Genomic DNA, 18054 nt, shown 5'->3' on the forward strand with positions numbered 1-18054 from the left:
CATTCCTACCAACTTTGAATTTTGTGGATGTGGGAATGGAGGAGGTTTTAAAAGATAATTTAGACCAAGAAGTTACTGTAATCATCTTATTCTTTTCTTTCCTGAACATTTTTCAGCAGACACAAAAGGGCCTGGTGTACTCCTCTGCTTGCCCAAGACAAAAGGGAGCAAAGAAAAAAAAAAAAAAAAAAAAAAAAAAAAAAAAAAAAAGGGAGCAAAGAATGCTACTCGTGTTGGTTACGGAGGAATTTGATCCTTCTGAATATATGCCTTGAACCTGAGGCCACAGGGCTAAGTCTGAACTTAGAAAGATCAGAGCTGTTCATCTATCCACTTGCCTAGAATGGTAAGATGACTAACTTATCCTGATTTGCCTAGGATTTAACCAGTTTTAACTCAATAAGTACTATGTCTTGGGAAACCCCTTAGTCCCAGGTAAACCTAGACAATTGATTATCCTGTATGGCACAGAAACATCTTATTCCCTGTTGAATATCCATGTTGAATTCCCTGTTGAATATCCTGTTGAATATCAATGAATGACTCTCCTGGCAGTGTGCTTTCAGAAGTGTGATTCTTTTTTGTCTAACTCAAGCAACATACACCTCCCCAATTTGTGATTTGTGTATGTGCATATGTAGAGGGTGGGTGGGTGAGGGACAATGGGAGATGGTCAGGGATTGGGAATCAAAGAGAGATAAAAATCCTCACAATAGGGCAGCCCCTGTGGCTTAGCAGTTTAGTGCTGCCTTCAGCCTGGGGCATGATCCTGGAGACCCGGGATCAAGTCCCAGGTCAGGCTCCCTGCATGGAGCCTGCTTCTCCCTCTGCCTGTGTCTCTGCCTCTCTCTCGCTGTGTGTCTCTCATGAATAAATAAATAAAACCTTAAAAAAATCCTCACAATATAAGTAGCACAGGGATATGGAAACTTCTTTGTTCCCACCATCATTATATTAGGGTCCTCTAGTTGTTGCAAATTTTGTATCAAATATTTAACATTCAGCATCTCTATTACAAATCTTACTTATTATTGATTTATCAATACTTACATGTGAAATTGTAAAATTCCTTTGGCTAGGCCAAACAGGAATGGATGGAGAGCTCTTCTCCCCCCATTTTCTTCCAACTTAGAAAAGTACTGGGGAGGATACTTCTATATCTCTTTCCACCATATAGTAGCTCTTCCTCAAGGGAGGATGAAGGCTACTCTGGTTGTCTAGAAGCTAACATTTAAGCCATACTTTATTTTATTTTTCTATTATCTTATTTCATTTAAATTCAATTAACTAACATATAGTATATCATTAGTTTTAAATGCAGAGATAATTATTTATCAGTTGCATATAACACCCAGTGCTTATTACATCACATGGCCTCCTTAATGCTCATTACCCAGTTACCCCATACCCCTACCCACCTTCCCTCCAGCAACCCTCAGTTTGTTTCCTATAGTTAGTAGACTCTTAGGATTTGTCTCCCTCTCTGATTTTGTCTTACTTTATTTTTTCCTCCATTCCCCTATGATCTTTTGTGTTGTTTCTTAAATTCCACATATGACTAAAACCATGTGATAATTGTCTTTCTCTCGTTGACTTATTTCACTTAGCATAATACCTTCCAGTTCCATGCATGTTGTTACAAATGGTAAGATTTTTGTCCTTCTTGATGGCTGAATAATATTCCATTCTATACATATCCACATCTTCATTATCCATTCATCTGCTGATGGGCATCTGGGATCTTTCCCTAGTTTGGCTATTGTGGACATTGCTTCTATAAACATTGAGGTGCAGGTGCCCCTTTGGATCACAATGTTTGTATCCTTTGGGTAAATACCTAGTATACCTAGGTATACCTAGGAGTACTGGGACATAGGGTAGCTCTATTTTTAACTTTTTGAGGAGCGTCCATACTTTTTTTCAGAGTGGCTATACTAGCTTGCATTCCCACCAATAGTGTAAGAAGGTTCCACTTTGTCTGCAACCTCACCAACATTTGTTGTTTCCTGACTTGCTCATTTTAACCATTCTGACTGGTGTGGAGTGGTATTTTATTGTGGTTTTGATTTGTATTTCACTGATACTGAGTGATAGTGAGCATTTTTTCATGTGTCTCTTGGCCATTTGTAGGTTTTCTTTGGAGAAATGTCTGTTCTTGTCTTCTGCCCACTTCTTGACTGGATTATTTGGTTTTTGGGTGTTGATTTTGGTAAGTTCTTTATAGATCCTGGATACTAGCCCTTTATCAGATATGTCATTTACAGATATCTTCACCCATTTCTATAGGTTGCCTTTTGGTTTTGTCAACTGTTTCCTTTGCTGTGCAAAAAGCTTTTTATTTTGATGAAGTCCCAATAGTTGATTTTTGTTTTTGTTTCCCTTGGCTTTAGAGATTTTTGTTTTTGTTTCCCTTGGCTTTTTTTTTCCCTTGGCTTCCCTTCCCTTCCCTTTTTATTTCTCCCTAGCAAGAAGTTACTGTGGCTGAGGTCAAAGAGTTGCTGCCTATGTTCTCCTCCAGGATTTTGATAAATTTCTGTCTCACATATAGGTACTTCATCCATTTTGACTATATTTTTGTGTATAGTGTAAGAAAATGGCCCAGTTTCATTCTTCCACATGTGGCTGTCCAATTTTCCCAACACTGTTTATTGAGGAGACTGTCTTTTTTTTCCATTGGATATTCTTTCCTGCCTTGTTAAAGATTAGTTGACGACAGAGTTGAGGGTCCATTTCTGGGTTGTCTTCTCTTCCATTGATCTATGTGTCTGCTTTTGTGCCCATACCATACTGTCTTGATGATTACAGTTTTGTAATACAGCTTGAAGTCCAGAATTGTGATATCACCAGCTTTGGTTATCTTTTTCAACATTCTTCTGGCTATCCACACTGTCAAAGAAAAAGTCAAACTCTCACTCTTTGCAGATGACATGATACTTTATGTAGAAAACCCAAAAGACTCTACCAAAAAATTGCTAGATCTCATACAGGAATTCAGCAATGTGGCAGGATATAAAATCAATGCACAGAAACCAGTTGCATTTCTATACACTAACAATGAGACAGAAAAAAGAAAAATTAAGCAATCAATCCCATTCACAATTGCACCCAAAACCATAAGATAACTAGGAATAAACCTAATCAAACAGTAAAGGATCTATACTCTGAAAGCTATAGCACACTTATGAAAGAAATTGAGGAAGACACAAAGAATGGAAAAACATTCCATGCTCATGGATTGGAAGAACAAATATTGTTAAAATGTCTATACTATCCAGGGCAATCTACACATTCAGTGAAATCCCTATCAAAATGCCATCAACATTTTTCACAGAGCTGGAACAAATAATCCTAAAATTTGTGTGGAACTAGGCCATATTTTAAATTGCAGAGTTACCTTTGGCCTCCCAAGTTTACACTTATTTCCATCCATTTCTCTCTTTCACTGCCTTCCTTGTGAGTCTTTAAGTGGGCCCAGGGCTATCTTCAAAGTCTCTCTGCAAGTTAGTTAGCTTCTCTGCTTGCAAGTGGGTAAGCAAATGGATAAGAAATCTATTCTTCAGGGAAAGCCTCTCCTCAGGCAGATCCTAAACTCTGTATGGAATGATGTGGTGACTGTAGTCTTAGGTTCAAGTTACATTTCTGAGTCCAACTTTTTAAGAGAGAGTACATATGTTAATGTTATTGGATGTTGTAGGTCACTAATATGGTTGATTCCAGTTAAGGAACAGCAACAAGGAACAGGTACCCCTAGCTAGGAGTAGAAGATAGATCTTTAGAAGAGGTTTTCTTTTTTTTCTTGAGATAAGATTTGCTTATTATTATTATTTTTTTTTTGAGAGAGAGAGAGAATGAATGTGGGAGAAAGAGCATAGGGAGAGGGAGAAGCAGACTCCCTGTTCCCTGGTAAGACTGTGTTTGGTTTTATAAGAAACAGTAAAATTTTCCTCCATAATTGGTATTTTGTTTTTCACTCCCACCAGGAATAAATGAGAATTACGGTTGCTTTGCATCTTAGCTAGCACTTGGTATTGTTACTTATTTGCATTCTGGCATGTAGTGGGATTTTTATTAAAGAAAATTACATGTATAATTGCCATTTTCCCAATAAACATTTATTCTACATAATCTTTCAGGATAAAGACTTACAAGTCTCTATATCTAAATATGCAGTCATGGATACAAACCAGACATTACAAAGTGACTTCTGATTGGGCCAGATCCTTTATAAAAACTCGAAAAATTCATCTTCTTTTCCCTCAGTTGACCCAGAAAAGACTCAAATGTCTATTGGAATCAAGCAGATATATTCTGTAATGAGCAGGCCCCCTAGAAGACAACAGTGGTGAGGACTGTGATAAAATGGGAGAGGCATGTCTTGTCCAAATTTGGTACAACAACTCTGTTCCAAATGCTTGTTGCCATATGAAATCAGATGCAGTGTGACCAAATATAATTTTTCAAGAGACATTATTCTAGATTGCATATGAAATCTCCTGATTTTTAAAGGTGGGCATCTAATTAAAATCATCTTAACATGCTCTTCAGGGCATAACAAACACAGAGGCTCAAGCTTCTGGGATGCCACTTCTGATTGAAACCTTTGTAAGTGAAGAGTAGCTTATTCTAGAATTAAGTTTATTTTATTTTATTTATTATTTAGCAAATTTTTAAATTTTTATTTATATTATTTTTTAAAATTCCAGTACAGTTAACATACAGTGTTATAGTCATTTCAGGTGTACAGTATGGTGATTCAACAATTCCATATATTACTCAGTGCTCATCAAGATAAATGTACTCTTAATCCCCTTCACCTATTTCACCCATCTCCTTACCCACCTTCACTATGGAACCATCTGTTTGTTCTCTCTAGTTAAGAGTCTGGTTTTTGGTTCATCTCTTTTTTCTTTCTGTTCCTTTGTTCTGTTTCTTAAATTCCACATATGAGAATATCATATGGTATTTGTCTTTCTCCAACTGGCTTATTTTGCTATCATTATACCCTCTAGATCCATCCATGCTGCAAATGGCAAGATTTTATCAATGGGCTATCACCTCACACCTCACATCTTTCAGAATGGCTAAAATCAACAACAGGTGTTGGTGAGGATTTGGGGGAAAAGGAAGTCTTGTGCACTGTTAGTTGGAAATAAACTGGTGCAGCCACCTGGAAAACAGTATGGAGTTTCCTCAAAAAGTCAAAAATAGAACTAACCTATAATACAGCAATTGCACTACTGGATATTTACCCAAAGAATATGAAAACAGTAATTCAGAGGGAAACATGCACCCCCTGTCCTTATTGCAGCATTATTTACAATAGCTAAATCATGAAAGCAACCTAAATGTCCATTGATAGATGAATTGATAAAGATGTGGTGTATATATGTATAATGGAAGACACCTCTAAAGGGTACTTAATCTGAGAACTGTCATGGTCTGAATTATATCCTAAAAAACACTACTGAAGATGTTTTGGAGAGATTAAGTGGGATATCAGTTAGGAAAACATCTTAGGGACATAGGCAAGATCTTATGCTACTTGGAATTAAGTTTTGGGAGTACAGACAGTACTATTTGCAAAAAGTTTGAAACTGGACTATTTGCAGAAAGTTTGAAAAGTTGATTTAACTGTATCTGGTGGTAAGCTGGATAAGGATGGTTTGGAGTAGAGGAGGAGTATGGATCAAAACTCATTCTGCATGTTTCTAAGTGAACTAAGGGAATAGATATGCTATTTATTGAGACAGAGAAAACTGGAAGAGGAGCATGGGAAAATGTTGAGTTGGAAGAACAAGTTATGTGGTATTATTACCTCTGTTGTATAGGTAGAGGAATTGAGGTTTTGAGAGGTTAAGTAACTTGCTCAAATATCACACAGGAAATATATTACCAAGCTGAAAATCAGAGCTAGGACTTTTGATTCCTAATTCAGGATGACTGCCACTGTTTCATGATCCTAATGTGTTTTCATTGTTTTTGATCTGAAGTGAATGTCAGAAGGAAGAGATGAATGATTTCCATTAGAAGCAGGATGTGGTAGAGAGGATGGTGCCTTGTTGACCTCTGATGGCCTCCAAGCTGGAAAATGAATGAAGAATCACCAGTAATTGCACATAGCCCAGATAACAGAAAAAATATCATTGAGTGAAGAATTACAGTTTGTAAACCTCCCCTTATGCTGTGAAGAAGGAAAGGGAATGAAGAAGATGGTAAGAAAAAAATTGCATAGGGTATAAAACTACTTGTACCAGACAGCTGCAAGTCATGTTTTGATTTATCTGTTCTAATCACTGTCTAAGAAGTTTCAGACATTAACACTGGGCTGATTCTATGGTATCTCGTTTCTACTATTCTAAATTATAATCAGAGAATTGCTCCCATGAGGGATATGGGGGCCAATAGAAACAAAGATATGCTATTTAAGACAGAGATTTACAAAACAACTTAGTGGAAGAGGGAGAAATGAATAGGAACAGAGCCCTAAAATGAGAAATGGCTTCATTTCTTCTGTTGTCTCTTCTGGGACCTTGTCACCAGCTTGATTCTCTAAAGTGAGTGCTTCAGACCTTAGGGAGAGTCTTTGCCTATAGATGGGTGGCAAGCCTAGACAACCAGATAAGCAGGTGCACATAAAGACTGATTGGAGTCTTTGCTGGAAACACCTATTCAATTATGGAGAAGAGTATTTGAGTGGGCAGAGAAACATTTTGATTGGCTACTTGAAGATGGAGGTTGAGACCTTAAAACCATGTATTTAGTTGAGGTCTAGAAATCAGGAGGGACAGCGACATCACTTTGCTATGACAATGAATAATATGTGCCTGCAGCCCAGCAAAGGAGAGGGGGATGGGGAAAGAGAGCTATTGCCTAATATGATAGAAATAGTTGAGAGACATTTAAAGAAGAGGAATGTCTAATACTTAATTTTAAGTGATTATTATCATGATCATGTAAACCACCCCCCTCCTGCCCTGTACTAGTTCCTTAATGTTTAGTAAAATCTGCTACACAACTGTATTCATTTCCTGGGGCTTCCATAACAAAGTGTCACAAAATAGGTCAGTTTTGTGATACTCAAATAACAGAAGTGTATTGTCTTACAGTTCTAGAAATGAGAAGTCTGAAGTCAAGATGATGTCAGGGTTGGTTCATTCAGATGAATCTTAAGTGGAATCTGTGCCTGGTAACCTGAGGCATACTTTGGCTTATAGATGGTGATCTCTCTGTACCTTCACACCACTTTCCCTCTATGTGCCTCTCTGTCTTTGGGTCCAAACTTCTCATTTGTATAAGGACACAATTGTATCGGATTAGGGTCCACCCTAGTGACTTCATCTTAACCTGAGCATCGGTAAAGTCCCTCTTTTCAAATAAGGTCATATTCTATATTATACTAAGGCACTAAGAGTTAGGATTCTATCATCTTTTGTTTGGGGGCAGAGATACAATTCCACCTGAAACAACAACAAAAATCTGTTTTGTGTCTTCTATTCTGTATCTATCTATCTACTAATTAATTAATTAATGGAGTAAGTTCAAGGAAAAGGAATGAATTCTACACCGAAGTCAATATATTGAAGAACAAAGATAATCCTGGGGGGATGATGGTATGATTAAAAAAGAAAAACAACAATGATAAAAACAAATTAACTAATACTATGGGAACCATAGGTAGGTTTCGAGAGATGAGTCATAAGCCAACTGCCCTCCCTCTTATTCCCAAGTTTATTACTGGAAAGTATAATTGAGTTTGAGCTATTTCATAACACCAAATAACATTTGGGTTACAATTTTTGTCAGTATGAACTTTCACTTTTATATAATACCCAACTCTATTTTACGCAAAATTCTTACCCTGGGACAGAGCCAAGACATGTTCTTACAATGGCTGCCAAAGACTTTTCTGGTACAGGAGAAGACAAATTAAACAACCTGGACTGTACTTTTCCTTGAAATAGCACTCCAAAGCCAGAGGGAATTTATGAAACAACTTTGAGAGTATCTTTACATCTCAGTTTCTCTCTCTCTCTCTCCATATTTCAGGCAGAAAGTCAGTTATATGCAGTACTTTGCAAACAATTTGGCTCAAGAAATCCTCTAGCAAAGTAGGCATGAAAGAGTCTTGGGATCTGTAATCTCTGTACCCATACTTTCTTTGAATTTAGTGTGTCCTAGCCAAGCTTGGAGGCCCATGGGAAGTATACTTGTCATAGATCAAATCACTGAGCAATAATATTCAGGTAACTGGGCTCATACTGGGAGGCATATGATTAGCAAACATAACTTGAGAGAGGCCATTTACAATGTGAAAAAGGAATAGTCTCAGGCACTGAAGAGAAGGACTGAGAATTGTGAACAGACACTGTAAGAAGGAGATCATGCAATACTGAAAGATCTATCAGACAGGGAAAGAAGCTACCCGACAGGAAAGCTGTGAGGCCGACCATATACATAATCCATCTATAAGCTCAAAATGTCAAATATCTTTCTCTATGGCTATTGGGCTAACAAAATTGCTTGAAATCAGGAATCTGGATTGAATATCCTTAGAGTCCAGGGAAGAAAGTTTTCTATCTTCATGTCATTTTCTTTTAAAACCATGAACCAACTCATGAACACCACTGAATATGTTTTAAAAGTAGAGAGACTAAACCAAAGGATGTTTGAAGTGAGTGACTACTATTATTTATGGTACAGTTCTCCTAAAAGAATTTGAACTGCTAGAGAGAGCTGAGGAATTTCTCCAATTCCCTAATAAGAAAGATTACTTACTTAATTAAAGTGGCATTGTCTATTCTCAGGGGATAAGCCTGGAACAAAAGAGCAGTATTGGTAGCCCCAGTTCAGATTGGGGAAGACAATGATCTTACGAGAACGATTGAGCCACTTGAGGTTGAATTCCGTACAGATGAGGACCTGGAGAGCAGAGAGATGTATGACTCCTACCTCTCTACTTTCAGGAAGACACAGTCCTTGGAATATGATAGGTGACCACACTCAAAAATTGCTCTCTGTCCTTGGACCTGTGAAGATTATGCTGGTAATGGCTCAGGACATTGTGTCACAGACGGTAGGGATGAACCTGGCCATGGAAGAAAGTAGTATTCAGGTCCAAGTAGGGAATACATATGAACCAGAATCCTGCGACTGAGAGGAAATACCCTTTGCTGACTATGAGGAATGATGATGAATATTTTTTTAGGAAACTACTTTTGCCAAGAGAATCGAGTTTGGATTATGTGGAAGCTGAGCCTTGGGAAGGATGATAATATGCAGGCAGGCTGGAGAGCTGAGCCATCCATTTCCCTGGTAGTGATTAAGATCATTTTCTAGAGCTTCCTTTTTTTTTTTTTTTTTTTTTCTGGAGGTAAGGACTTTAGAGAGAATGAAGTAGATAGGTTCCCTTCTATGGTAACATTTCTTCTTGTTGGGATATCAAAATTCCAGAAGTGAGTCCTGATTCTTAGTGTGAAGAGGAATGTTGGAAGATAAAATCTGGGATTCAACCCACTATTCTGGATGAATTAAAGGCTTAGAAACTTTCTTTAGGTTGGAAGAGACCCAATTGGAAATTATCATCCTAGAGTGGGATATTGGGAGAAAGAAACATCCAGTTAGAAAACAAGGAAGGGTGGAAGTTTCTCAGTTGGTCAAAGGAGGGATGTGGGAAAGCCAACATCCGAATGGGTAGAAAAATTCCCCACGCTTCCAGATATTATTTCACATGGGGATGTTTGGAAAGTGGATTGATCCAGAGAAGTCTACATATGTTCAGAGGAAATCCAAACTCCTTGGAGATACTGGAAAGATGTGGGAATAACAATCCTATGGAGAAAGATGTTTAAGCCAACTTCACTGGAAATTGGATACCTGGATTGTGTAAGTGTGGACTGTCCACTTGATTGTCCTCTTTTAACTTTAAATAACATAAAGGAAGACCAGGTAGGAAAGAAGAGGGTCAGGGAGTTGGATCCAGAACACTACAATATGTTGCCATCAGGATATTCAGAATCCAGTTTGGGAAACAGGGCACCTTCATCTCATCCTGGAGAAGCCATATGCGTTTATAGGAAGAGTTCAGGTATTACATGGTCAGACAGACATGGGTTTGAATCCTGTCTCTCCAAGATCAGTTATATGACCCCATCCAGTGTCTGAGTCTCACTTCCCTCATCTGTAAAATACACACAAGATTTTCGTCAAGATTAACAAGAATATATATATAAAGCTCATGGAAGGCATTCAATTGTTGCTCATTGTTATCACCCCACAAGATGCTCTGCACATAATAAGAGCTCAGTGTGATTTTGCAATAATGGCATATTGTAACTTTGAGCAAAGCACACTTATCCTTGATTATGTACTTGCTTTGACTTATCTTTGGAGTCTACTCCAAGCATCACTATCTATCCTCAGGAGTCCTGCTGTTTCTTCCCATCTCCTCTTAGGGCAATATGGTGTAGTGGTTGAGAGTGCAGGCTCTGGTGTTAGCCTCCCTGGATTTGAGTCCCAGGTCTGCCATTTACAACCCGTATGGCTTGGGTAGATATCTTAGCCTCTCTTTGTCCGATTTTTCATATCTATAACTTGGAGATTATAACAATCCTGAATCCTCCAAAAGGACCATATGTATATCAGCCTGAAGCACTTAGAAGATTAGTAAATGCTCAATGAATGTTTGTTGTCAATGCTATAGATTTGCTTCATACACTATTCAGCCAAGAGGCACATTCCTCTGACATCAAGTAGGGAGGGAATGAACGTGTGCGTCCCTCTGACACTGCACTTTATGGAGCTACTAGACTGATCTGAAACTGCCTCCAGAATATGTTGATTATGAGAACTGCTCAGGGTCTTATGGAAGCCAAAATAGCTTCCATAATAGCTTATGGAGCTCATAATAGCTCATGATAGACCACTATGCTCCTGTTATTGTTCATGTATTAAAGGTTTCCCATTGGTCGGGGCCAAGCTTAAGTGTCTTGTCATTCCCCCACATGCACTGCAGGGCTGTGCTCATAGAATGATCATTCATTCACTCAGTCATTCATTCATCAAATGTTTCCTGAGCACTGACCTTGCCAGGCAGCAACTCTGTAGTAGATGAGCTTAAGAAGCCATATTGGGAGGACAGTAGGAGCCAAGTGGGAAGGGACAGAGTCTCACTGACGTCCTTGTTTCTACAATGGCAGTGAGTAGACTGGGAGTAATTATAGGAAATTCAGCATCCTGGACAAACCACATGCAGATTCATGAGAATTCTGGGTGGTTGAGTTTCTGCCTGGCTAGGGGGTCAGGGGTGGGTCATTGATAATATTTCCTGAGGCTTGCCTCTTTCTCACACAGACCACTTTGTTTTCTGTTTTATTAAAGATAGGACATATGCCAAGAGGGGAAGCAAGCTTTAAGTACAGCTCAGAATAGAAACTGAGATCTATACTTGGCTGAAAGCCACTCTTGCTGCTCTTCCTCTGGGCATCTCTCTCATTGGCTGGGCTTCCTGTCCGCCAGGGCACGCTCAAGGTTACTGCTCTCAGGTTCACCACTTGTGTACTGTCTGAGTGTGCAGTAGAAGAATTAAGTGCATGCTCCCCTTCCATCCTACCCTCCCACACGATAGTGTCCTCTAAGTTAATGTTTTCTTAAACAGTTTTGAAATGTGGGGTTTCAGAGGAAACAAACACACAAGCAAACAAAACCATAATTCCGTACCTGGATGTAGATTTTGCTGACTTTGTGATGAGGCACTCTCATACCACTATTTTATTTTCCATATAACAACACTATCAGGCAGGTAGGGAATTGGCAGCCATTTCCATGCCACCCTGTTGTGCTCAAGCACTGCACTGTACAGGAACATTCTCTTATTATTTCACATGCAGTAGTTTGTCCTTTATCTGCAGTTTTGATTTCTGATGCTTCAGTTACCCTCAGTAACCTTTTTTTTTTTAAATTTAAAACATATTTTATTATATATTTAGGTGACTCTTGATTTCTTGCCATTCATTTGAATTTTATTCTTAAATGTCAGGATTGTGTGGGTTTTTTTAACTTTTATTTTAATTTCAGTTAGCGCACAGTGTTATATTAGTTTCAGGTGTACAATATAGTGATTCAACAATTCCACGCATCACCCTGCACTCCTCATAACAAGTGCCCTCCTTCATTGCCATCACCTATTTCACCCATCCCCCAACCACCTCCCATCTGGTGACCATCAGCTTGTTCTCTACATTTAAGAATCTGTTTCTTTTTTGTCTTTCTCTATATTTTTCCTTTGCTTGTTTGTTTTGGTTCTTAAATTCTATATGAGTGAAATCATATGGTATTTTTTTCTCTGACTTATTTTACTTAGCATTATACTCTCTAGATCCATCTATGTTGTTGCAAATGGCAAGGTTTCATTCTTTTCTATGACTGAGCTATTAGACTGATCTGAAACTGCCTCCAGATTATACTGATTATAAGAACTGCTCAGGGTCTTATGGAATCCAAGCCATATTAGCTCATGATAAACCACCATGCTCCTTTTATTGTTCATGTATTAAGGGTTTCTCATAGGTCGGGGCCAAGCTTAAGTGCTTCATCATTCCCCCACATGTAGTGTGGGGCTGTGCTCATAGAATGATCATTCATGCACTCGGTCATTCCTTCATCAAATTTTTGTATATATGTTTATATCTCACATCTCCTTTATCACATTCATCAATTGATGACACTTGGGCTGCTTTCATAATTTGGCTATTGTAAATAATTTTGCAATAAACATAGGGGTATATGTATACCTGTAGCATTTTTGTATTCTTTGCATAAATACCCAGTAGTGCAGTTGCTAGATCTTAGGGTAGTTCTGTTTTTAACTTTTTGTGGAATCTCCATACTATTTTCCACATTGGCTGCAGCAGTCTGCATTCCCACCAATGATACATAAGTGTTCCTTTTACTCTACATCGTTAGCAACACCTGTTGTTTCTTGTGGTTGTTGATTTTAGCCATTTTGACAGATACAAGGTGATATCTCATTGTAGTTTTGATTTGCATTTGCCTGATGATGAATGATGTTGAGCGTCTTTTCATATGCCTGTTGGCCATCTGTATGTCTTCTTTGGAGAAATGTCTGTTCATGTCTTCTACCCATTTTTAAATTTGTAAATTTTTTGGTTTTTGGGTATTGAGTTTGATAAATTCTTTATATATTTTAGATCTTAACCCTTTTATCAGATGTGTCATTTGCAAATATCTTCTCCTGTTCTGTAGATTGCCTTTAAGTTTTGTTGATTGTTTCCTTCCTGGGCAGAAACTTTTTGCTTTGATAAAGGCCCAATAGTTTATTTTTGCTTTTGTTTCCTTGCCTTGGGAGACTTATCTAGGAAGAAGTTGCTATTCCTGGGAAGTTACTTCCTGTGTTTGCTTCTAGTACTTTTATGCTTTCAAGTCTCACATTTAGGTCTTTAATACATTTTGAATGTATTGTTGTATATGGTATAAGAAAATGGTCCAGTTTCCTCCTTTTGCACCTTGCTGTACAATTTTCTCAGTACTGTTTTTTGAAAAGACTGTCTTTCTTTTTTCCTTTGGATAGTCATTCTTGCTTTGTTGAAGATTAATTGACCATATAATTGTGGAATTATTTCTTAGTTTCCTATTCTATTCCATAGGTCTATGTGTCTATTTTTTTTTTTTTTGCCAGTACCATACTATTTAATTATTACAACTTTGTAATATAACTTGAAGTCTGGAATTGTGATGCCTCCAGCTTTGCTTTTCTTTTTCAAGATTGCTTTGGCTATTTGGGGTCTTTTGTGGTTCTATACAAATTTTAAGGTTGTTTATTCTAGTTCTTGAAAAATGCTGTTGGTATTTTGATAGAGATAGCTTCGGTAATATAAACTTTTTAACAATATTTTTCATCCAATCCATGAGCATGGAATGTCCATTTCTTTGTCTTATCTTTAATTTCTTTCATCAGTATTTTATAGTTTTTTTTTTTTTTAATTTTTTTTTTTTATTTATTTATGATAGTCACAGAGAGAGAAAGAGAGAGAGGCAGAGGCATAGGCAGAGGGAGAAGCAGGCTCCATGCACCGGAAGCCCGATGTGGGATTCGATCCCGGGTCTCCAGGATCGCACCCTGGGCCAAAGGCAGGCGCCAAACCGCTGCGCCACCCAGGGATCCCAGTATTTTATAGTTTTTAGAGTATAAGGTCTTTCACTTTTTTGGTTAGGTTTAATTCCTAGGTATCTTATTATTTTTCATGCAATTATAAATGGAGTTGTTTTCTTAATTCTTCTATCTGCTACTTCATTATTGATGTTTAGAAATGCAATAGATATCTGTACATTGATTTTGTATCCTATGGCTTTATTGACTTCATTTATTAATTCTAGCAATTTTTTGGTGGAGTCTTGGATTTTCTCTATATAGTATCATGTCATCTGCAAATAGTGAAAGTTTTACTTCTTCCTTACCAGTTTTGATGCCTTTTATTTCTTTTTGTCATCTGTTTGCTGTGGTTAGGACTTCTAGTACTACGTTGACTAAAAATGGTGAGAGTGGACATCCTTGTCTTGTTCCTGACCATAGAAAAGCTCTGTTTTTTCTCATTAAGGATGATGTTAGCTATGGGTTTTTCATATGTGGCCTTTATTATGTTGGCTATATTCCCTCTAAAGCTACTTTATTGAGGGTTTTTATAATGAATAGATGTGTTTTATCAAATGTCTTTTCTGTATATATTGAAATGATCATATGGTTTGTATACTTTCTCTTATTGATGTGATATATCACATATTGAACCACCCTGGTAACCCAGGAAAAAAATTCCACTTGATTATGATGACTTTTTAAAAATGTATTGTTGGGTTCGATTTGCTAGTATTTTGTTGAGGATTTTTGCATCTATGTTCATCAGAGATATTGACTAGTTTTCTTTTTTTGTGATGTCTTTATCTGGTTTTGGTATCAGAATCATGTTGGCCACATAGAATGAATTTGGAAGTTTTCCTTACTTTTCTATTTTTTGGAATATTTTGAGAAGAATAGATATTAACTCTTCTTTAGTTGATTGGTAGAATTCACCTATGGAGCCATCTGGTCTTGGACTTTAGTTTGTTGGGAGTTTTTGATTATGATTCAATTTCTTTGCTCATTATTGATCTGTTCAAATTTTCTATTTCTTCTTGTTTCAGTTTTGACAGTTTATACATTTCTAGGAATTTATCTATTTCTTCTAAGTTGTCCAATTTTTTGCCATATACTTTTTCATGATATTCTTTTATAATTGTTTATATTTCTGTGGTGTTACTTCTCTCTCATTTATGATTTTATTTATTGAGTACTTTCTCTCTTTTTTTTTTTTTTTTCCTTGAGTATGTCTGGCTAGTGGTGTATCCATTCTATTGATTTTTTTCAAAGAACCACCTCCTGGTTTCATTGACATCTATTGTTTTTGTTTGTTTGTTTGTTGTTTGTTTTTAGTTTCTATGTCATATTTTTCTGCCCTAATCTTTGTTATTTCCTTCCTTATGATAGTTTTAAGTTTTGTTTGTTGTTCTTTTTTGAGCTCTTTTAAGTGTAAGGTTAGGTTGTTTATTTAAGATCTTTCTTGCTTCTTGAGGTAGGCCTGTATTATTATAAACTTTCTTTTTAGAAAACTTTTGAGGCAACTCAATGGTATTTGACCACTGTGTTTTCATTTTCATTTTCATTTTTTTCCATGAACATTTTTATTTCTTCTTTTATTTTCTGGTTGACTCATTCATCGTTTAATAACATATTATTTAATCTCCATGTATTTATGGTCTTCCCAGATTTTTATCTTGTGGTTGACTTCTACTTTCACAGTACTGTGGTCAGAAAAGTTGCATGCTATGACTTTAATTTTGAATTGTTAAGGCTGGTTTTGTGAGCTAATATGTGATCTATTCTGGAGAGTGTTCTATTTGCACTGGAAAAGAATGTATATTTTGCTATTTTAGGATGAATGTCCCATTCATCACTTTGAATATATCATGCCACTCCATTCTGGCCTTATCACTCCATTTTGCCAATTTAATTACAATATGACTTGTGGACTTGCTTTTATTGATTTTGTTGAGGTTTTTCTGTGCTTCCTGGATCCAGATATCTGTTTCCTTCTGCAGGTTAAGGAAATTTCCAGCTATTGTTCCTTCAAATAAATTTTCTGCCTCCCTTTTTCTCTCTTCTGTTTCTGGGACTTCTATAATATGAATGTTACTATATTTGATGGAGTCAGTGAGTTCTATCAGTCTACTCAATTTTCCATAATTTTTTTTCCTCTTTTTTGTTTAGCTTTATTATTTTCTATTACTTTGTCTTCTGGATCATTAATTTGTTCCTCTGTTTCTTCTAGCCTGTTGTTCATTGCATCAAACATTTCTAATCTTGTTTACTGCAGTCTTCATCTCTGATTGGTTCTTTGTTTATCTCTATGTTAAGGGTTTCACTGATATCTTCCATTCTGTTCTCAAGCCCAGTGAATATTCTTTTTTTTTTTTAATAATTTTTATTTGTTTATTTGACAGAGAGAAAGAGAGCACGAGTAGGGGAGTGGCAGGCTCCCCAGTGAGCAAGGATCTCAATGCAGGGCTCCATCCCAGGACCTGGGATCATGACCTAAACTGAAGGCAAACACATAACTGACTGAGCCACCCAGGTGCCCTCCAGTATTTTTATGATCATTGCTTTAAATACTCCATCAGACATGTTACTTGTATCTGTTTCTCTTAGAACTCTGACCATGACCATGTCCTTTTCTTTCACTTGGGACAAATTTCTCTGTCTTCTTATTTTGTCTGAGTCTCTGTGCCTGTTTCTCTGCATAAGGAAGGTCAGCTGTGTTTCCTTTTCTTGAGGGTAATGGCCTCATAAAGAAGAGGTACCCTGCCATGCAGTGTTCCCTGTTTCCTAGGACTGGGCACTTCCACGAGTGTCTCCAGTGTATGGTGTATGTTCTCTGCTGTTTTGTCCAGGTTGCTTTATCCTTCAGTCCAGTTGCCTACAAAGGCTCTCTTTGCCTTTGTGGGCAGTGTTTGGTCCTTGGCCTGAATGTCATGAGTTTTAACTAGGTTGATCTGGCCTGCTTGTGAAATGAGGCCTGTTGCCACTGCCACTGGAACCAAAGCCCAGTAAAGCTCTTTGGTCAGGAGACATGATGTGGGTGGTATTTGGGGTTGGTCTTCTCTGGGAGGGGGCCTGCTGGGATGGGACTAAAGCAAGTGTGACTGGGATGGATGGTTTCACTGGAGGATGGGGTCTAAGTTTTAGTGTAAGCAAGGTAGGTAGGGAATGTTGGTGCTGCACTAATTTCTGCAGGTGGCTCTGTCCTTATGCAATGAGATGGGGGAGGGAAATGGTGCTTGCCAGTTCTTTGTTCCTGGAGGATGTCTCTCCATGAATGCTACCTCTCTTGGACATGCTCCGACGTGAGCAAATAGTCTTCCCACTGTGTGTCCCATGTGCTCTTTAGATCACTATTTCCACACTATATGTCCATGGACTCTTTGCCCTGCTTCCTCTCTAAGAGGAGAGGAAATCCCAATGCCTCCAGGCTCTCCTTGAGCTAAGGCCGCTCACCTTTAAAAGTCTAGGCTTTCAGCCCTGACTGATTACAAGAACTCAGGAAATTCAGCCCCTCTTGCTTTCCAAGCTAATTGCTATGGGGATTTGTTTTCCCCTTACACTCCTTTGTGTGCTAGTCTATCTCTCACTCTTCTCTGTGACCATGGAATCCTTCCCACTGCAGTGGCCATGATCTGTTTCTCTCCCAAACCATCTTTGGCCCTTCTACATTCTTTGAGATGTGGCCTCTTCTCTATCTTTAGTTGTGGAATTTGTTCTGCCAGTCTTCAGATCAATTTCTGGGGTATTTAGGATGATTTGATAATTATCTACTTGTACCTTTAGGAAGAGGCAAGCCTAGGGTCCTCTTTCTCTGCTGTCATGTTCACCCTCCCTTCCCTTAATAAGCCTTGGTTGGAAGCAGGTGATCCTCCTTCTCATGTATAACCAGAAGCTCAATAGTAGCCTAT

General features: G+C 37.8%; 1 long non-coding RNA gene across 2 annotated transcripts in view; it reads left to right on the forward strand.

The window, feature by feature from the left end:
- Positions 1–175, forward strand: part of LOC140600744 (uncharacterized) — a 101784-nt gene extending 101609 nt beyond the window's left edge. For both annotated transcript variants that reach the window (XR_012003909.1, XR_012003908.1), the window contains one exon: positions 117–175. This is a non-coding gene — a long non-coding RNA (uncharacterized lncRNA). The remainder of the gene's footprint in view (positions 1–116) is intronic.
- The last annotated feature ends 17879 nt before the right edge of the window (positions 176–18054 follow it).

The sequence above is a fragment of the Canis lupus genome, chromosome 12, assembly GCF_048164855.1.
Source record: "Canis lupus baileyi chromosome 12, mCanLup2.hap1, whole genome shotgun sequence".
NCBI lineage: Eukaryota > Metazoa > Chordata > Mammalia > Carnivora > Canidae > Canis > Canis lupus.